Here is a 22,089-nt window from a genome sequence, read left to right as displayed (position 1 = left end):
CTATGCAAGCCGATAAATCGCCGCGGAAAAGCTTTAGATTTAACGAAACAGTATCGCTGGGCATAAGAAGGTTTCGTAGTCGCACCCCTAACGTCTGCCGAAAAAAAAAAGATTTATATCCGATTAATATAAGATGAAGCGTTGGACATGGAATAGTAAACTTGCATGCCATGAAGGTGGTCCTCTTTTCATCATTATTGCAGTTATTATTGTTAATATACTACCAATTGATTTTGTATTGCGTAATCAGGCCCGTATTTTTTAGGGCCGAAGCTCCTTATGATCCAGGAGGTCCATCCCCAGCACAGCACATCCACAGACAGACAGGAAGACGGACGGACGGATGAACGGACAGACACTTCCCTTCACTCATCATCATTCACTCCGCGAATATGCAGTGATCTTTTTTACTTTTTTGACAGTGGAACTAAAAAAAGTAATTCAAGTGTGACTGACATGACGTGGCGTTCCCATGACGACGCAACCACAAGGCCAGCTCCAGACTGTTTACAAATGTCCACGTACATCTTCATTATTCTCTTTTTCTCACTCCTGTAGACTCCTCCCAACAAAAGTAACCATTTTTCTCGTAGATAATATAATATCGGAATATTGTAAAGGGTCCCACGTATACAATCCGAACGGAACGGAACTGACCTGACCATACAGAAATTAATGTCAATAACAGGTCATGTATAATTATGTTTGCGAACAAATTCGTATTTGATTCATTGATTCTAACGGCTCTGGGCGCTGCGGTGTACCTGATGAATAAAAAATGCCAAGGTGTACCGTTATAAATTATCGCATCATACGTTTGCCGCTATAGAACGGATACAGCGAAAGAAAACGCAGAAAGAAGCGTCGACGTTAGTTTTCTGTCACTGTCTTCGGTTTTGTTCAACGCTAAACATGCATGTGATGCAGTACAGATGCCCCCCTCCCCCCCCCCCTTCCCCAACTACGTCATACCAAAATTCTTCCAAGCTCTACTGTATATCTATTATACGGTTGTCACACGCTGTCCTTTCGATCAAGTTTACTATTTATTGCTTGCGACTGGTCAAGTCAGGCGATATGAAAGTAATAAAAATTGTGGAGGTTGCTCCAGAACCCCGATATTAATATAATATACGTCAGAGTTGATGGTTCCAGAAATTTCTACCACCTGGAGTTCCTTAAAGTGCACCTAAATCTAAGTACACGGAGCGTCTGCACCTTGCGTAATTCAACTCAAAGTCCAAACGGTAGCCAGTCGGGGTCGACAAGTTCAATTCTGATCTATAGCTTAAATCGCGAACGATAAAATCAATGCGCAACAACATACAAGGGCCTTCCGCTAAACCACCTACCGAGCGTGAAGACATCACTCCCTTTCTTTGAAGGGACGCCAGAAAGGAGACTTTTTTCCTCGTATTGGTGATTACAATTTCAACGGAACTCCTACGAGAAACGCCATAGGTAACTTGTAAGCCAGAAACGCGCGCAAATGTAAAAAGTGGCTGGCGACGCCACCTTGAAGTTCTCGTATCAGTAGCCGCAACGTCATAGATTTTTCGTGGCTCCTAATCACAGTTCGTAATCGGTAAAAATGAAGTACGCCGATTTTTTTAGAGAGCCAGAGATTTATCGTATATCAATTTGCGGGAAACTTCTTCGAGCCATTGTAGCTGAAATACAGAAACGTTACTTTGTCCTCCTTACACTTTGACATCATAATTACCAGAAATAACAAGCCTTATAGTTTCCGTGGATGTTTTTTTTTTTTCGCCTGTTGCCCTCTTCTTCATATGAAAATTTGTAGGGCCCAAGCATCTACCCTCCGCATGCTTCGAACCAGGTCGTACTCCAGCCTTCGTTCCCACAGCCAGTTTATTGAAAGCATTGATCCAACATGTCGAGAATTTGGCGCCGTATCTACGTTAGACTATACGTGATCTGGCAGTTCCCCTCATTACGCAATTCTCAGCACATGACCGAAGGGGAATGAAGCTCTGCGCTCAGGACTTGCTGTCCAGAGGGTCCACGACGCGGCGGTAAGGCTCGGCCTACCCGTTCCGACGTGGGAGCGGCCCGCTGCTCTAACTCCTTGAGGTAGTGTTGCTCAAGACCTCAATAAAGATACGTGTCTGTTAGTTGTGCTTAACAAAGAAAGACATTCTGAAACACACGAGGTCAACATCGGAGCTACTAACAGGAAATATAAAATGTTAAAACTACAGAAACTGATAACTGCTGTTAACCTATGCTGGCGAAATTACCAACGGTGCATAGTTTATCCGTCAATAGGAAGTTTTCGAGTAAGTGATATGTGGGGTTTAACGTCCCTAAGCCACCGTATGATTATGAGAGACGCCGTAGCAGAGGGCTCAGGAAATTTTGACCGCCTGGGGTTCTTTAACGTGCACCCAAATCTGAGCACATGGGCCTACAACATTTCCGCCTCCACCGGAAATGCAGTCGCCGCTGCCGGGATTCGCTCCCGTGAACTGCGGGTCAGCAGCTGAGTACCTTAGCCACTAGACCACCGCGGCGGGGCAAGTTTTCGAGTAGGCCTCCAAATAAATAGCGTCAAGGCCACTGCGCATGCGCAAAACCCAAACCACGTTTGGTTTGGGGGCGCTATTTTTCGAATTTAGAGGGAGCCCCACAGCTTGCCCCAAAAGTTTTGGGTCAGAAACACGTGACACCACCCACTGAAGTGACGGCTCTCGGCGAAGACGAGTGTGACACAAACTAGGGGGAGTGTCCGAAGCGCCGCAGAACACATTCGAAAACTCATCGCTCCTGGTTGACCCAAAGCGTCCATACGCAAAGGGTTTGGGGCCTCTGTACGAAAACTGCCTACTGTATAGACTATCGTTTCACTTCAATGTCGCCTAAATTAGCGAGCGGATGCAGCGAATGAACGAACACTAACCAGGTTGACGCGGCACTCCGCATCCGAGTATGTACGACAGCTAATGCGTCGCATTCCGTTCCGATTCCTCTTGCAGCTAGGGCGGACTGAATGTCGCACGCGGGCGACCTCGTATGTCGTTGCAACATCCCGCAGGTAATCCGAAATGGACCGCACGATGCCCTTTCGACACATCACCCAGGTTGCAACAAGCGCGCGAGCGTCGATGCCGGTTTGAAGAATGCCGTGATCGAACTCCCTCCCTCCTCTCAAAAAAAAAAAATGGGGAGAAGGAGAGTGCAGTAGGAAGACATGCGTTCACCAGTGTTTTACGGGCCAAAGTGTATAATCAGCTGGTGCGATACGCATTCTCTTACCTTTGTACGCATTCTCACACACGGTCTTAAAAGTCAGTACACCAAGGAGACGAAATGCTGATGATTCGCGCATTTCGTGAGAAGTACATCATGGAAGCCGAAGAGGTGTTCAAATATAGTGCGAAAGGCGATGTGAGAATGAAGATTACCCATAATATCGCGAAAGTTTTTTTTTTTCTTGGAACGGGACCGATACATGCAGCGAGCGATCTATCTTGCTTTGCCAGCAAGCCAACTCTACAGACGCACCAGCCCCCGAAGCCTGAAAATTTATTTCCTAGACCTTCTATGTGTATGTTTGTACACAAGCTACAGGAGCCTCCCTAAATTAGAGAAAATAAAGTTAGATGACGCCTTTAAAGTGGCAAGACTGCTCGCGAAATATTGCGGCAGATTATCACGTTTCCCCACTGCATGTAGAACGCTATAAACTTTGAGTGCCTTTTCTCTAATAGGAGCATCCTCCTAGTGAAGAGATGCAACAGAAAATAAAACGAATTATTCCCATGTTTCATTTGGCCAAGCTACGGTAAGCTCGTTTCGCTTCATTTATAACAAACACGAAAAAAGGCGCGCTTGGGACCTCAGATGCGAGCAATACGATACGCCGACTTACACAACGCCATTCAAGTGGGAGCAAGTTTACATAGAACTAAGCTTTGACAGCATACCTGACCAATTATATAGGAAGTGGTTCCTTGCAAAAATAATACCGTCACGTGTTACCTGTGTTCAATACAGTTTGCCGAAGCTTGTCCGGTTAAAGCAGCAGCGCGTCAAAGCTAGCGTATCTCTCGTACGACTATCACAGTTACTAAAATTAGCAGCCGGTATCAATGAACACAAACGGTACAATTCTTGCTTGCCTCAAGCTTTGCTTTATTACATTTCTTTGGGTTTTGTTTTGTTCCTTGAACCACCGGGCTTCCATTAGTATGCCACGCACTGTCCACGCCCCCTTGCTTCAACACCGAGACACGCCTAACCGAAAGAACCGCACGTACACCTTAAACATGCATTTCCCAAAAGAAAACGCACCTACTCGGAGATCTACTATGCCACGAAAACGTGAAAACACGTATCCTCCCAAAGGCATCGCATAGTGAGTGATTTAGTACCCCCGCGCTCGCTAGGCCACCGTTGCCCCGGGCGCGGGATCAAAACAAACGGGCCGCTTACCGGGCCAATCAAGCTGCCAAAACAGAACAAGTTGACGTCCCAGCACGGCCGATGGGTTCCGCCGTGTTCCTCTCCGAAGTGTGCTGACCACCTGATGCACGCAGTAGTAATCCTCTGGTCGTCGTATCCCTCTCTTGGCACGAAACAATGTAAGACGCAGCGTGTCCGGCGCGCACGCTGGAATGTGGACCGCTCAGAGCCACAAAACACACACGCACACACACACTGTACGCGCGAGCGTACCTGCCCCGCCGGATGAAATACACGTTATCCCCCGACTCGCCAGGCACCGCCGGAGCACACTCGTTGCCAGCCTCCTTCCTTCGGAGCACGGCTTGATCTCGCGCGCCTGCTCTTGTCGTGCCGCGCCGGCAGAAAAACGCGGCGGTGCGGCAAAGCGGGATTCGCAGGGAGAGGAGGCAGCAGACGTAGCAGACGGCCTCGAGCAGTCAGCGATCGCAGCACCAAATGCAAGAGCAGCGGTGAGCGGTGAAAGTTCGGCCATCGAAAAACTGCCCTCTGACTACGGAGTAGGCGGAAATTCGAACCGTAAAGTTTGAATAGCCAACGCTGACATTCGCGAATGCAGTTCCGTGCTTGAAATCGGAGGTGCTGTAAGTTTGTACGTTATCTAAAGGTCAATAAAATAGTCGTACACAAGTAAAGACCGACGGATGGTTTATTGGTTGAGTTGTTATAAAAATGCTTATGCAGTTACAATCATAATGAAAAACGCAATAGAACTGAAAGTCTCGTGAGTTTCTAACTATACATTGAAATCACACTGCGCCCAAAAGACACAGACAGAGTGAAGATGACAAACAAGCGCTCAACTACAGCAAATCTTAATTTTTAGAAAATACCAGACATTTGTGTTCCAGCGCTTCACACTGTGCATTTGCATGATGAGTTCAAAAAATCACGTTGAAAGATAACAGAACTTTTCGCGTTATTCAAAGTAACTGAAAATTGGTCAGAGTGTGTCACATTATACTTGTTCCAGTGCAAAGGCTTTACGAAAGTGACATATACGAGCACTCTTTTCACGACTGGAATAGAAAAAAGTCCCAGGAACCTGAAGTACCAGAACCGTCTCTTATTGTTGACAGATTCGATACAGAGCGTGAATCGAGCAGCAGCAGCACAGCTGAGTAGCTTCGACCATTACATTTTGCCACAAGACCGCGACTTAGTCCTTCATCCGTCCCAATAAAGTTTATATGTTGCATCTGTTTTGCCAGTGAACTAATATAAGTAAGACAATGAGTTACCCAATGATGTGAACAGCGACACCACGGCATCAAACGGCACTCCGCTCATTGTTATTATTTGTGAAAGTTTGTGTGTGTGTGTCACGGGGCGCGCGTGTAAACTATCGAAGGATTGCAGTGAATTGCTCAACAACGTGCCATAACGTTAATATTTCAGAATTTTATACGATCGCAGAAACACGTGAATCTGAGCATATATACTATCAATACATCTGCCTCAAGGGACAACTCATTTCCTGATTTCTCTAAGCACGCGAGGGCGCTCACATGATTGCAAGTTTAACATGGTATCAATCCAAATTAACACAGGAGGATGTGGGTGTATGACGAACATGGACAGCACATGACATCAAAAGAAAATGCTCGCAATGGGACTCCTACCTCGTCCGTGACGAATGTTCTTCGCCGCGTGACTCCGAGCTTCCGGTCGATCAGCCGGGATGGAAGGCGACCGTCCAGTACATCCCAGTGTTGAGAGTCTGGAGCAGCTCGTGACAGCACCTTCACGCGGCCTCCGAACGGCCGATGTCGTGGGCTGTCGTCCCACCGGCAACTGGATTCGAGCTCTACTGAGAATCCAGAGGATGTGCTCGGAACGTACCTACCGGACACTGACGATCTCATCAGGGTTCGAACAAACCGCCTAACAGGGTGTGACTGATTGATTCTAGTCACACGGTCACAACCCTGGTTATGAAAGTAACGCTAAAAGAGATGCATACGTTTGCTGATACTTGCTAAAACTGGAAAAAACTGTAGAAAGTAGAGGTAGCTGTCTGACACAGAGTACCGTTTTCAGAGCTGCAAGTCTGTGGCCCCAGGCACAGCAAATTTCGTTTGCCTTTCGAACTGTGCCACACACACAGAACTTTCTTAGCTGCGCCACGGGGAGTCGGAGGGCGTGTAAACGCTGCAAGTCCCGCATACCCGTTGGCTGTGCGATTATTTGGGTGCAGTGCAGATCGGAGCTTCAGTTGTACAAAGCCCTAACCACACGTACACGTCATGGCACGTCAACGCACTTCGTGTGGGTTTGCTGAATGCCCTCTCCTTATGGAGAGAGAGAGAGACAGACAGAGGGCGCGCAGCTGCGTGTAGACGCGCTGACGCATTGTAACGCGTACTTGTGGTTCGAGCTTAAAGAGTTCTTCCTTCTCAAATATTCTGTGTATGCCAATGCATTTGTTCAACGCCGACAAAATTTCAAGGCCGAAAGGCTGCCGCAGTGACGTCAGAGGTTGGGGGCCCAGTTGCCCAACTCAGCATGCTCAGTAAGACTTTTTTTTCCACATCTTTTATTTGGCCCTATCAAGCCGCAGCAGCTGCGAGAGCGGGAGCGTTGGTTTTCCTAAAACGTGAACGAAACACAGGCTTTCCGCCACGTCAGAGGGCCCCCACCCTCTGACGTCACTGCGGCAGCCTTTCGGCCTTGAAATTTAGTCGGCGTTGATTTGTTCCAAGTGGAATAGGAGAGTGGAAACGCTGTAAGGAGGAGAAGGCCAGATGGTTCAACAGCATGGTTGACCAATGGTATAGAGAGCATTTAGGCAAAAACAGTTACATATTGTGTGCCTAACTATGCTGTGTGCCTAACAACATATTTTGGTATATGTACCCACGTGTTAGTAGCAAAGTTTAAGGTTCGCTTTATGGAGCCTGTCGAACTAAGGGCGCAGTCGATTCAATGCAATACCGCATAATAATATGCTAATTGATATTATTCTGTTTAAGGTGCTACAATTTAAGAACGTAGCAATCCACACAAATTTCAGGATAAAGTAGCACGCACACACAACAAAAAAATTGCTAGATCCCACGTACGATGGGAATCGATGATATGTGAAACACGAATGAGAAAGGTTGATATGTCACTTTAAAATTAGCACAACATTACGAGGTGGAGTTAAATGACGCCGTACATGACTTCCATGTCATGATTATTATGTTTGGATGTGTCGTTTACCTTTCTCACCTATTCACGTCACGTGATACCAAATTTAGTATATGTAGAGCTAGCGAAACGCCCGCGAACACGCTATGAGTGTGATATGTTGTCATGTTCTTACATGACACCCGTGTCAGGACTATCATGCTTGCACCAGTCATATATTTCGCCATCCATTGACGTCACGTAACAAGTAGTAGTAGTACTACACATCTTTATTATATACATAATCCAAACAGGCTTGAACTCCAGTGCCCCGAAGAATATACGGGGTGGAGAGCGAAGTCTGCCCGGCAGGGTGGTGCCCCTAATCCAGGGTATATGTGGAGCTAGCAAAACGGCCGCGAGCGCATCATGAAGGGCCTAATGTACTCCAATGTAGCGTTGACGCGCGCGCCCGCTGGGTACAGCAACGCTACGTTAGCAAAATGCAAGCACTATAATGCCTGATGCCAGGCACGACCAGCAGATGCAGCGTCCGCAGGCGCGGCCCTACGGAAACCAGTGCGAAATGCGACATGCTGCATGTCGTGTCCATGCGTTACCCAGACAGCACTGCGTCTCCCACTTTTCGTGACGGAGAGACGCTGGACGCGCTGAAACGATCGTGCGTCAAAGCAACGCATCGCCGCGCGCGCCAGCGAGTATATGGCAGGACCGGCGCCTGGCGTGGCAACGTCGGCGCGACGCAACGAAATGCCACGCAGGCGAGCACGCGCACCACGTCATGTCGAAATGTATTGGTGCCTTGACTCTGGCATGTAGTCATGTTATGACATGACACAGACCTCGTGATTATCATGTGTGCACCAGTCACATGCCTTCGTCTTCCATTCACGTATTGTATAACAAATTTGGTATATGTGACTCTAGCGAAACGGCCACGAGCACATAATGAGCGTGGCATGTAGTCAAATTGTTACATGACACGCATGTTATGATTTTTGTGTTGGAGTCTGTCGCTTGTGTTCGCCATACAATCATGTCATATTATACCAGTTTTGCAACATGCCACGTGAACGAAACCACCACAAGAGCTTCAGGACCATGAAAAGTAAATCATAACATTCATGACATACAAGTCATGATTTTTATGTTATGTCTAGTCAAATATGTTCTCAATACAGTCATGTTAGGCCATACCAAGTATGGTATCGATAACATTATCGAAACGGCCAGGAGAGCTAGAAGTCGTAAGCACCCGGATAGATACATAGATAGATAGATACGCTCAAAGTCGCCGAAACCCGCTAAGAAATGCTTCGCATTTAAAATTGGCAGACCCCACGTGCAGTAGGAATCGATGATATGCGAAGCACGAATGAGAAAATTTCTAGGCCCGTGGCCAACTGGAATTTTACAGTCGCACGCTTTAAAAGCATTATTTACAAGACAGCGGAATTGCTGACAAGTACTCAGAAATAACAAAGTTTCATTTGTATCACACAAGTACTTATTATGTGCAGTATCATGTGACAGCATTCATGTGCGCGTAGTGAAGTGAATGACGTGTCGACTATTATATACACACGAGCGAATACATCTTCATAAGGACCAGACGTGTGTTCTGCTGTTTTGCGCTGGTTGGGCCGAATATTACCGAGGAACACTATCAGAGACTTCATTCGTTGATTTTTGAACCCTTCTATATCATTTTGTTGTGATATGTGCGTATAAGTGTGCCTTTGCATATCTGTGCCCGAGTGTTCTATATTTCGTGCACTGCTTTTTATGTTTTACAAGATACGTGTCCAAGTTTCACTCAAGGGCTGAAGAGTAGCCGGCGCCATATTTGTGCGCCTATATCTCCTTATATATCATATCAATAAAAAAAGAAATGTTGATATCTGACTTTAATATAGGCACAACGTTGGAGGTAAATGATGCCGTACTTGACTTCCATGTCATAATTATCGTGTTTGGATGTGTCCCTTACCTTCGTCACCTATTCACGTCACGCAATACCAAATTTAGTATATGTGGAGCTAGCGAAACGGCCGCGAGCACGCTATGAGGGCGGTATGTTGCATTGTTCTTACATGAGACGTGTGTCAGGATTATTACGTTTGGACTAGTCATATATTTCGTAAACCATTGACGTCACGTAACACCAAATTTGTTATAAGTGGAGCTAGCCGAACGGCCGCGAGCGCATCATGAAGGGCAAAATATACTCCAATGTCACGTTGACGCGCGCGCACGCTGGGCACAGCAACGTTACGTTAGCAAAATGCAAGCACTATATTGGCTGACGCCAGGCGCATCCAGCGTCCGTCGGCGCGGCCTAACGGCAACCGACACGAAATGCGACATGCTGCATTTCGCGCCGATGCGTTACTTAGACAACAATGCGTCTCCTTCTTTTCCTGACGGAGGGATGCCGGACGCGCTGAAACGCGCATGCGTCAAAGCAACGCAGCGCGGCGCGCGCCTGCGAGTATATGGCAGGATTGGAGCCGGGCGTTGCAACGCCAGCGTCACGCCACGAAATGAACGCTGGCGAGCACGCGCAACGCGTCACGTCTAAATGTATCGGTGCCTTGACTTTGGCATGTAGTCATGTTCTGACATCACGCGCACCTCGTGATCATGTTTGCACCAGTCACGTATATCCTTCGTCATCCATTGATGTCACGTAATACCAAATTTGGCATATGTGAAGCTAGCGAAACGCCCGCGAGTGCATCATTAGTGTGGCATGTAGTCATGTTGTTACATCACACGCATGTCATGATTACCATATTTGGATGCATCATTTACCTATGTCGTCCGTTCGCGTCGATTAATACCGAGTTTGGTACATGTGAAACTAGCGAAACGGCCACGAGCACATCATGAGCGTAGCATGCAGTCATGTTCTTACATGGCACCCAACTCATGTTTATCATGTTTGCATATCACATACATTCATCTATTCACGTACCGTAATATCGAATTCGGTATGTAAAAGTAAAAAAGTATAAGTGAACTTAGCGAAACGCCCGCGAACGCGTCATGAGCATGGCATGCATACATGTTGCTACATGACACGAATGTCTTGATTTTCATGTTAGGGTCTGTCGCTTCCGTTCTCCATGCAATCATGTGATACCTTACCAGTTTTGCAACACGGCATGTGAACTTAACCACCGCAAAAGCTGCAGAACGATGAAATGTAAATCATTACATACATGTGATTATTTTCGTGTTATGACTAGTCAAATATGTTCTTCCTACAGTCATGTTATGCCATACCAAGTTTGGTATCGATAACATTATCGAAACGGCCAGGAGAGCTAAATGTCGTAGGCGGCTAGATAGATAGATAGATAGATAGATAGATAGATAGATAGATAGATAGATAGATAGATAGATAGATAGATAGATAGATAGATAGATAAATACGCTCAAAGTCGCCGAAGTTCACAAAGAAATGTTCGCATTCAAAACGAAATACGAAGCGCGCCAAGTATGATAAGGATGCGTGCTCACGTGCCGCTACTCCGGAACTTACAAACCTTGATGGAAGTGTACACGGCTGCATCCATTTTTCGCCAGCATGAGAGCCTAAACTGAAAGGAACGTGCCTATATTTGACTTCTGTTAATCAAAAGTTATACGTCACTATAGTGAGTGGTGCAGAAAAGTTTTTATGACAACACATATTTTAAGAATAAAAGGCGGAAACGTACAATAAACTTCAGCAGCAACTTGGCCAAGTTCTCTGGCTATTTTTCAAGACCGCGGAGTGTGGGCCGTGCGTTTTACATTGCTCAGGTCCTCCCTCAATCGAGTCAATCTTTCGCCTTTTACTAAAGATTGCCGTGGGGGAAGACACTCTAATGAGCCTATAGGCCAATTTTTGGGAGGCCTTGCCCGTTTGCGTGAGGCCTACTTTTAACATCAAAAGTAAGATTTTGATACTTTTCTTTGTTGACTTACACTCGCCGCAGGGGTTACAAATCTAGTCAACTTTCGTTGCTTGACTGCACAACCGGCGGACGCCGAGGTGGCACTTTTTTCCCGCTATTTTCAAGACCGGCCCCGCTTTACTAACGGGGTGGACTGTCAGTGCCTTTCAAAAGCAACCATATTTACCCGCGTCATGCCTGAGCAGGCTATTTCTTATTCACTCCTACAGAAATTTGTTTACGCCGGCCTCTGTATTGCTGATGTCAACAGTGCTATGATTCAAGAAGTTTCAAAACATGATGCCTTAGCTAAATCAGGCTAGAATTTTAAAATACGCTGATGCCCTCTATAACGACATGAAAAAATGAATGTTGCTGACTACTGCGTAATTAAGCCAATCAATTTATGATCAATAATTAATTGGGAGAGATTGATAAGCTAACTTTGAAGCAATGATGAGTCAACCGAGAGTTTGATGGAAACCAATCTTGAATCTTGTTGCGAAGGAACATGAAAGTCATCAAGGTAAAAGCCGGCAATGATAGAAGCATAAAAGAAAAAAATGTTTGGGAACTGCATTGTTCGCAGGGCTTCCCGTGCTGAAACCGAAATGCCTTGTTTTTATATGGATATTATCTTGTGTTTCTTTTCAACTGTCTTCATAAACCATAATTGAGAGTGAGCTTCGGACACCTTCCATCTGGAGTGCTGATGTCGATGGTCAACATATATATAAATGAATATATATCCCATATCCCATACCTTCACGAAGACTAACTGGCCCATTGAATTATTACTCCCACTATATATATATATATATATATATATATATATATATATATATATATATTATGCACACGTAGACTCTTCAGAATCATTAAAAAATTTCTCCGAGAGTCGCACCCGTTTTGGTATTTTTTTGAAGAGACAGAATTTATCTCGGACTTTTCGCACAAATGCGGGTAAGTGAAAAACTTGCCAATGACAACACTGCTGGATATTATGATTAACAAGTCACACATTTCGCAAAGAACAAATTTTACTGCTTCCAGCCGTGATGCGACGCCATGAGAGTAACGTTTGTGTCGGTAGTCTCCACAAAATTCTTCAAGTATTTCGCGTCGAACAAAAAAAAAATGGCCCCGTATCTGCATGTTAATCTGCAAATGTCCTTGAAAGGCGATAGTCTTGCGTGTGGATAGAGTGAACAAAACATATATTTGATGTTCTGCTCCAGAAAATCAGTTTATCGTATTGTGGAGGCGCTGCGTTAGAGTGCCTAGAGCGTGCAGCGGAGGCGAACGAGCGCATCAAGTCACGTTACACGTGAGACATGAGCGTCATGTGGCAGTTTTCTTGGAAAATGAAGCGCGTGTCTCAGAGACGGGTGTGAGAGCCCGTCTCAGGGGTGATAAGGTGTAGAACGCAAGACGATGGGTAGGTGCCACCACCGCCTCGTCTCAGCAAAGCATTGGAAACTCTCGCCTTTTCGTGCAAGCGTTGCATGGTCAGCGTAGCGTGATGAGCGCTACGGTCCCTGAAATTCCTCATGTATGCCTTTTTAAGTGTGAATACACTTTATAAGCGACCCCAAACCATCCACCGCCGTCGGCGGCGTCCGCAGTCTTCTCTATATCTTTAAAAGAAAGAGAGAGGGCTTGGCGGGCCGCAGCGCGACGCTCTACCGAATAAGCCACGGACGCGACGCTGATATCGGGGCCAATAACGCGCCTTATACCCCCTCTCCTTCGCTCGCTCCTCCGCTCTCCTCGCTCGCTGCAGCTGCGCGCGCACCCCTCTCTCTCGCGCGCCCACCTTCTCTCTCAGTCTCCCGTCGAGAGCGGGTCGTGAGGGGGAGTAAAGTTAAAATCCGTTGGCATTCGCCAGTGAGTTAGCGTAAACTCCCCCGTGTGATCAAATTGCGATTTCCAGGAACCATTACACCATAAAGGCACCATAGTGTGATTAATAAGTATAATAGTGAAAATAATAAATACCCCTCATAGCATCACCCCGTGTATTTGCACTAAACCATGTTCACCCTCGGGGAAACGCTTGGGAGTTTTTAGTAAAAGACGCACATGCAGAATATATACGCGTTGTTATGGTGCTGTAGACATGCGCCATAATGGCTTTTTAATTAAGAATTTCACAAGTATGAACGCTGAACCTTGAGCAGCAACATTGGTGGGCGCTGCAAATGGGGACGGCCGTTTCAAGTAACCGGTACCGTGCGGTGGTTTCGTTCACATGGAATGTTGCAAAACTGGTATGGTATGGCATGATTGCATGGCGAACGCAAGCGACCGGCCCTCACATGGAAATCATGACATGCGTGGCGTGTAACAACATGACTACATGCCACGCTCATGATACGCTCGCGGCCGTTTCGCTAGCGTGACATATACCAAACTTGGTATTACAGTACGTGAACGGACGACGAAGGCATGTGACTGGTGCAAACATGATAATCATGATATGCGTGTCTTGTAACAACATGACTATATGCCACGCTTATGATGCGCTGGCGGCCGTTTCGCTATAGCTTCACATGTACCAAACTCGGTGTTACGTCACGCGAACGGACGACATAGGTAAATGACACATCCAAACATCATAATCATGACATGCGTGTCATGTAACAACGTCGCTACATGCCACACTCATGATGCGTTCCCGGTCGTTTCACTAGCTTCCGTGCCAAATTTGGTATTACGTAGCGCCAATGGACGACCAAGGTATGTGACTGGTGCAAACATGGTAATCATGAGATGCGTGTTATGGGAGAACATGACTACATGCCACAGTCAAAACGCCAGTACATTTCGACGTGACGCGGTGCGCGTGATCGCCGGCGTTCATTTCGTCGCGTCACGCCGGCGTTGACACGCCAGGCGCCGGTCCTGCCATATACTCGCAGGCGCGCGCCGCGCTGCGTTGATTTGACGCATGCGCGTTTCAGCGCGTCCGGCGTCCCTCGGTCACAAAAAGGAGACCCAGTGTTGTCTGGGTAACGCATCGGCGCGAAATACAGCATGTCGCAATTCGCGCCGGTTGCCGTCGGGCTCAGACGGAACCATTCAGGACGCCCTACAGGAAGCTGTGTCTGTGGTACAAGACTATGCTGCTGCCGGCAGCCTTACGTGCTCAGTGGATAAGTCGGAGTTGTTATTAGTATACAATCGGCACCGCAAAACCGCTGATTCTCCTGACATTTCGCTGTTTCTTGATGGCCATTCTATCCCGCAGATAACTCAAATTACACAGATCATCCAACGCATCACCAATCGCAGGAGAGGCCTCTGTGAGAAAGATGTCCTCCGCTTAGTACAAGCACTCATAGTTAGTCGGCTCACCTATCATCTTCCCTTTCACAATCTCACTCTAGCTCAAATAAAAAAGATGGACATCCTTCTACGGACAGCTGTGAAGGCGGCTATCGGCTTGCCTCCACACGCATCTACACAACGCCTCCTTCAATTAGGAGTCCACAACACCATAACTGAACTCATCGAGGCCCAGCACAATAGTCAGCTCCAACGGCTCAGGCAGACCCGTGAGGACTGCGCCATCCTGTCTCGTCTTGGCTACCCTATTCCTCAAAAACCCGCACAAGTACCGCGATATAAACTTGCTTCTACTGTCCGCGCACTCATCAAAGTGCCTCCGATTCCACGCAATATGAATCCCTCCCGCCACGCCGATCGTCGACGTGCCCGAGTTCAGGCTATGACACGCGTCTTTGGTGATGGTACATCAGACTTACAAGTACTTTACACTGATGCAGCACGCTACCCAGAGAAGTCAGCCATGTGTTTAGCCGTGACAGATGACACAGACGCCCTTGTGGCGTCTGCCACACTTCGCACTACAGACAGTGGTCTGGCAGAGGAGGGAGCTCTCGCTCTGGCAATTGTTTACGCTACGACACTGTCACATGACTCCCCTGTCACTATTGTAACAGATTCGCAAGCTGCTTGCCGTGCTTTCGCTCAAGGACTTGTGGCTGCACATACACACAATATCCTCTCTTCTGTCTCACCGTCCGCATTGCGTCCTGTGCGTATCGTCTGGACTCCTGGACACGCCTCTCTCCATGGTAATGAACGCGTTCATGCGGTTGCCCGAGAGCTGACCAGCCGGGTTCCATTGGAAGAGCTGTCCAATCCAGACGACGCATCGACAGAGCCACTAAACTACAACGCTACGCTGCAGTACTATCGACAGAGCCGTTATACGTATCCTCCCCCCCATCCTTAACTTAACAGAGCAGATGCTGTCGCTTGGCGGCAACTACAGACCAATTCATTTCCTTGCTTTTATATGCTAAATCGCTTTCATCCGACTCTCTACCCCTCCTACTGCCCCTTCTGTGGATCCGTACCGACGGTGTACCACTCCACGTTGGAATGCTCTGCCCCACAGTGCGTGCCTCCCATTCCCAATCCCACCCCTTCCTCTTGGGAGTCTGCACTGCTCAGCTTACACCGGCAGGAACAGCAGCAGCTGGTCCAGCGGGCTCGCAGGGTCGCGCAAGGCAATGGAGCCCTGGACTGAGGACCCCACCCAAAGAAGGCTCAGTTTCAATTTGTTATTAATAAATGTTTATTCTCTGCCGTCGGGCCGTGCCGACGGACGGTGGTCGCGCCGGGCGTCAGACTAAAGAGAGCTCGCCTTTTGCTAGAGCGTCGCTGCGCCCAGCATGCGCACGCGTCAACGATACATTGGAGTATATTGTGCCCTTCATGATGCAATCGCGGCCGTTTTGCTAGCTTCACATATACCAAATTTGGTGTCACGTGAACTCAATGATGAAATATATGACTGGTGCAAACATGATAATCCTGACACGCGTGTCATGTAAGAACGCGAGAACATACCACTATGGTAGCGTGCTCGCGGCCGTTTCGCTAGCTCCACATATACTAAATTTGGTCTCACGGGACGTGAATAGATAAAGGTAAACGGCACATCCAAGCATGATAATCATGACATGGAAATCATGTACGGCATCCATTACCTCCACCTCGTAGCGTTGTGCTGATTTTAGAGCGACATATCAATATTTCTCATTCGCGCTTCGCATAACATTGGTTCCCACTGTACGTGGGATCTGACTTTTTTTTTTGTATGATAATGCCTACCTGCTTGAGATGTATTAAAAAAGTATCGAACGCTTGGTCAGAAGAAATTTATTTCTTGATTAGCGGGTGCAAAATCCAAATTTCATTCAAAGCAGTTTCCTCTGCAGTGCACACACCTCTCCCATCACTTCCGCCATTGTTAAAACTATTTCTCGGGCACATATTTTGAAAAGTCATCAGCCAACCTGGAATATTCTGCATAATGTATTCTCTTGAGTCTAATTAGTTTTTTGTTTTTTGCTTAAAATTTTCACCTTGGCAAGCAGTCAAAAGTCACGCGAAGTAATATAGAGCAGTACGGCGCCTGACGAATCGCAGGAATGCTGTGCTTGGTGCATAAGACGTGGAGGAAGGGGCAATGCGTTACTAGGAGGCATTGACCTGCGAAGTTTTAGATGCGGAAGCATCTTATACTCGCGCCTTGTAGTGCGCCGTCCGCGCCGCCCACGCCGTCCGCACCGCTTCTCGAACATTCGACAGCTGACGCGCGCGCATGCGCCGTCGCGCCGTCGCCCACCATCTGTGCCGCGCGCGCTTCTCCTTCGAGAACATTCGACAGCTGACAGCGCATGCGCCGTCACGCCGTCGCCATCTGTGCCGTGCGCGCGCTTCTCCTTCGAGAACATTCAACAGCTGACAGTGCATGCGCCGTCGCGCTGTATATATACTCAAGGTCGGCGCTCGCTCGCTCAGTTGCCGCTCGTCGGTTGGTTTGTACGGCGCGTCGACGTCCAAGGTCGCGGTGAAATGAATTCCAACGAATTCACAAACACAATGATCGACGTCCCTTCGACCAGCGCCGTCCTTTCGCATACGTGTGTACGTGTTCACTGATTTAACACCCTCTCCTACAACCACGTTAACCAATTTAGCCATCGACCCAAGTAAGTCGCAATTTAACACCCCATTTCACAACCACGTTAACCAATTTAGTCATCGACCCAAGTAAGTCGCACTTTAACACCCCGTTAACCAATTATATGCTCCGCATCCTCCTCAGTGTTCCCCCGGGGGAAGCTGCGGGCTATTTTTTTTCTGTTCACAGATCATATCACTCGCGCCTCACAGAATCGTAAAGTTTGGAAGTATAGTGATCCAACGATTACTCACGGTGTACCCCGTTCGCAAGTTCTCGAACTGTGAGAAGACAAAAGTATACGTCGTTGGTCCGCGCTTGCGCAATGACATAAACTCAGTTCGGCTTGTTGAGGGTCTGCCTGACCGCGGTTCGCTGTCCCCGATGTACGCCCATCGCTGAAGTGGTTGTGCAACTCCTTTATCCGAGAATTGCTCACTGCATCGTCACCGAAAGCCTGCTGAACACTACGAATGGCTTCCGCTTGGGTAACGCCAAGGTTTTACCAAAACAGGATGCAGTATCGCTGTTATGTTGTTCAAATATTTTACCACTTGCCGGAATAGACCTGTCCCAGCTGGGGTTTGTTACACCGTGGCCTCTACATCACTGTATGACGTAACCGGCGCACGTGCAATGGAGGTAGTTGGCAAAACACCACCGCTGCTGGCTCAGCGTAGCACGGTGCTTGGCGAAAGTTTTATTTTTTCCCCTGTTGAACATTTACTGCCATTTTACTGCTGCAAGGCGAGTTGTGATGCGATCGAGTCAAAGAACAGATAAGTGTGTGCTGAACTGCGCGAGAAATATTCTGTAATGCTGGATGGCTGCTTAGCTAGGAGAAGCAGATCCACGTGGTGGTCTGTGCGAAGATTACCGGTATCGTTTTTGGAAATAGAACCACGTTTATTCGCGAGCATAGGGCGCGGTGAAATTCGGTCATGATATAAGCTCACATTTACAGACGGTGAAACAGACACAATTGTGTGTGGTGAGTGATGTTTCAATAAAAATGTATCTTGTTTAAGAAAGCATCGGTGCTCCCTGTGAATAACAGCTATAGGACCAGTTGCAGTGACCAGTTGGCGGCGTAATTTCAAGATTCGGCACTTTAATGAATGTAGAAACGAATTTGACGCGATGATCTGCGGGTGCGTTAATCTCAGCGTTCAGTATGTGAAAAAAAAGTATAATCTCCGGTTTTTACACATGAACTCCAAGCATGTTTTAGCATTGCCCAAGTTGCACGCATGCTTTGCATCAGTGAGTACGTAGACTCATTCAAGGTACCGCGTTTCAACGGAGATCCCAAACGTCTTAATGGAAAACAGTGTATGTTCTTGTATGTCATGTTACTGTTAGCTTACCTTTACGGCTCCATCTCAATTAAGTGACAATGCACTCTCCAAGTTTGTGCATCAAGTCAAAATCAGCAAAGTATGTAAACGCGTTGTCGGCATAAGATACAGTGAAGTAACTGCGAAAAAAGATTTAGTAATTCGATTATCGCGTTTAATATCGCAAAAACTGCTCAGTGGGTGATGAGGAATGCCGTATGAGAAGCTTAATTGGCTTTAATTTTCACGGCATTGAATTTGTCAACCTCAACAAAACACACGGTAACATTGTTTCTTATTAACGACGATAGTCTTTCTTGGGGACCTTCGACGGAAAAATTTTGGTCTGTCTGTACATTTGTCTGTTTATCCGCCCTAACGATACCTCAAACGGCACCGAACGGCCAAGGGAGGACGCGGCGCGCGTCTGTGTTGTTCATACGACCTTCGAGTGGCTCCTGCTTCCTACAATGATGTTCAAGTGAATTTTTCGAGTGCGCGTTCAGCTTTGTTTGTGTCACATCAGTGAAAGTGCCAGGACTATTTTGATGCCAAAACCTGCTGCGTGAGTGGACTATTTTCAAGTTTTGGAACGTTTTTTCTCCGGAGCCGGCCACCGCCTGGGCTAAGCCTAACGAGGTAAGCCCACGCCGGCGCGACGCCAGCCGCGTCGCCGTTCCCGGGTGCCGTTTTCGCTCTTCTCAGGGCTTATTTTCAGAAAATAATGGAATATCAGGTGGTGGGGGAGGACATAACCCCCGAAGAGGTGACAGAAGACCGAGGTTGGCAGTCTGCAGGCGCCAGAAGAGCTGGCGCGCGCTCGGCAGGCGCTAATCCTAATGGTGCTACTCTCAACGAGACGAAGTCGACAACGGCCGAGGCCCCGCGAGGCCGCAACAGTGGCAGTAACATCAAGGCTAGAATCATCCGCGCTGGCCGGATGCCCCACCTCCCCAAGGAGGATACGAAGATCGTGATTCGGCCCCGCGGAGGCCTCAATATTGTCAAGACCGGCTGCACCGTGGTGGCTGATGCAATCCTGGCAGCCACAAGCCTCTGCGCCGAAGATTTGCGGGGCGACACGCTATGCCCCAACGTGCAGCAGAATATTATGGTTGTCAGCACACCTAGAAGGGAAAATGCCAACCACTACGTCAAAGTTCGGCAGATCGTCGTCATGGTCCGAACATACGAGGTCAGTGCCTACGAGGCCGCCCCTCATTCCACGTGCAAGGGCGTGATCCGAGGTATTCCACTCGTAGACGGCCCGAATGATATTGACAACAAGATCGTAAATGAAAGAAATCCGCTCGCCCTGGCAGCCAAGCGCATAGGCAGCACCGGTACGGTAATCGTCGCCTTCGACGGTCATAGAGTCCCAAACTTTGTACGCTACGGCCCCACCCTTGTGCAATGTTCGCTTTATCGCAAGAAAATAGACATTTGCTACGCTTGTGGTCGGCTCGGTCACCGTGCTGATGTGTGTCCCAGCCCAGGCGACGTCGTATGTCGGGGCTGTGGGGCTTCAAATCCTGACGCACAACACAAGTGTACCCCCAAGTGCAGACTGTGTGGTGGGCAACACCTCACGGCTGACAAGGACTGTAGGCAAAGATTCCAGATCCCGTATGTCGTGCGACGAAGGCGCTGGGAAAAGTCTCGCGCCACCGATCAAGACCAAGCCACGGCACCACCATCACCCCCCACGGATGGGCAGGACTTCCAGCAGTCACGTGGTTCCGGGGGCCGTTCCAGGCGACGTTCTCGGTCCCATTCCAGGGGCCGTTCCCGGTCCAGGAGCCGCTCCCGGTCCCGAGGAAGAGCCCGGCGCTACAAGTCTGGGAGCCGCTCCAGGTCTCGATCCAGGTCTACCGGGCGTCAACAGCAGCCTAGCGGGGTGTCAGCGAGAAGCAAGAAGTCGGGCTCTGTAACCTGGGCCGACACGGTCCGAGGAGGGCCAGCTGAGGTACTGTCGGGGTCACTCCCAGAGCATGCGGAGAGCGCGCGCGAGATTTCCCAGCTGAAACGCGAGAACGCAGAGATGAAGGAAACCATAAACAGGCTTTTGTCCGAAATTGCTGAGATTAAGAACGCGAGAAACCCACCACCGCAACCCGCCGTCGCATGCGTCGCCGATACAATGCCCTTACCCATGGAGGTGCACAGTACTAAAGCCGGCGACAGCAGCAGTGAGGGTCAAAGTGCTCCCAAGAAGAGGGCCGTCGCCCACGAACAGGAAGGTGTAGCGATTCGAGTCAGGTCTGAGCTTCGAGACACGCTATCCGCGCTCAGTGAAAGCATCAATAAGCTCGGGGAGAATTTCGCCCAACTGCAGATCACCCTGGCCGCGCAAAACGACCGAGTATCCAAAGTAGAGTTGTTTCTCGAAAGCGTAGTGAAACCAGCTCTGACCTCAACCGCCGTCGTACAACCCCAGCCCGGCGCTACGGGCCCCATCGTCCACGCTATTCTTAGCCAATCTGAGGGCAGCACCAGCCCACAAAAGCACCAAGATGGCCAAGCCAAGTGAGACGTTTCTTATTTGGCAATGGAACGGCAGGGGCTTCCCTAGTAAAAAGGCGTCCTTGCAGCGGTACATTCGATGCTCTAGCGAAAAACCCCTCGTCATTCTGCTTCAGGAAACATTAACTCCAAACGTCACACTGACTGGTCACAAGCCCGCCTCGCGTTATTCCGATGGCCGGGGCGTCTGCACCTTGGTCAGTAACAAGCTCACACACATCTCTCACGACCTCAAAATGGCCACCAGCAGCGCCGAATATGTCATGACCGAGATTCTGCCGCGCAGCTCGGACCGAAGCAGCATCTTTTTTCTCAACGTGTACAGTAGTCCTAAGGACCGACGGCAGCGCTTCAGGGCCCTCATAAAGAAGGCCGTCAACTTGGCAGGTCCCAACCCCCTGGTTGTGGCGGGCGATTTTAATGCTCCGCACCACACTTGGGGCTACCCGTACAATACCAGCAAGGGCGCGGAACTGTGGCAGAACGCGACGGACATGGACCTGACTCTAATCACCGACAAGGCCTTTCCAACTCGGTTGGGCACCTCATCCTGCAGAGACTCCACTCCCGACCTGACCTTCGTCAAGAATCTCCCCGATGTACAGTGGGCCAACTCAAACATTGACTTAGGTAGCGACCATTACGTCCTGGTGACGCAGTTTTTAAT

At 48.5% G+C, this 22,089-nt stretch overlaps 1 protein-coding gene and 1 non-coding gene across 3 annotated transcripts in view; one reads left to right on the top strand and one right to left on the bottom strand.

The window, feature by feature from the left end:
- The window catches only part of LOC119170039 (uncharacterized), a 310,797-nt gene extending 305,962 nt beyond the window's left edge, over positions 1 to 4,835 (bottom strand). For both annotated transcript variants that reach the window (XM_075890670.1, XM_037421068.2), the window contains exon 1: positions 4,456 to 4,835. The gene's annotated coding sequence lies outside the window, so the exon portion shown is untranslated. The remainder of the gene's footprint in view (positions 1 to 4,455) is intronic.
- A 6,584-nt stretch (positions 4,836 to 11,419) lies between these two features.
- LOC142804344 (U5 spliceosomal RNA) lies at positions 11,420 to 11,541 on the top strand. Its single transcript, XR_012894611.1, has one exon. It is a non-coding gene; the product is annotated as a U5 spliceosomal RNA (small nuclear RNA).
- Positions 11,542 to 22,089: the final 10,548 nt, after the last annotated feature.

The sequence above is a fragment of the Rhipicephalus microplus genome, chromosome 3, assembly GCF_043290135.1.
Source record: "Rhipicephalus microplus isolate Deutch F79 chromosome 3, USDA_Rmic, whole genome shotgun sequence".
NCBI classification, from domain to species: domain Eukaryota; kingdom Metazoa; phylum Arthropoda; class Arachnida; order Ixodida; family Ixodidae; genus Rhipicephalus; species Rhipicephalus microplus.
This window is presented reverse-complemented; position numbering and strand designations above follow the sequence as displayed.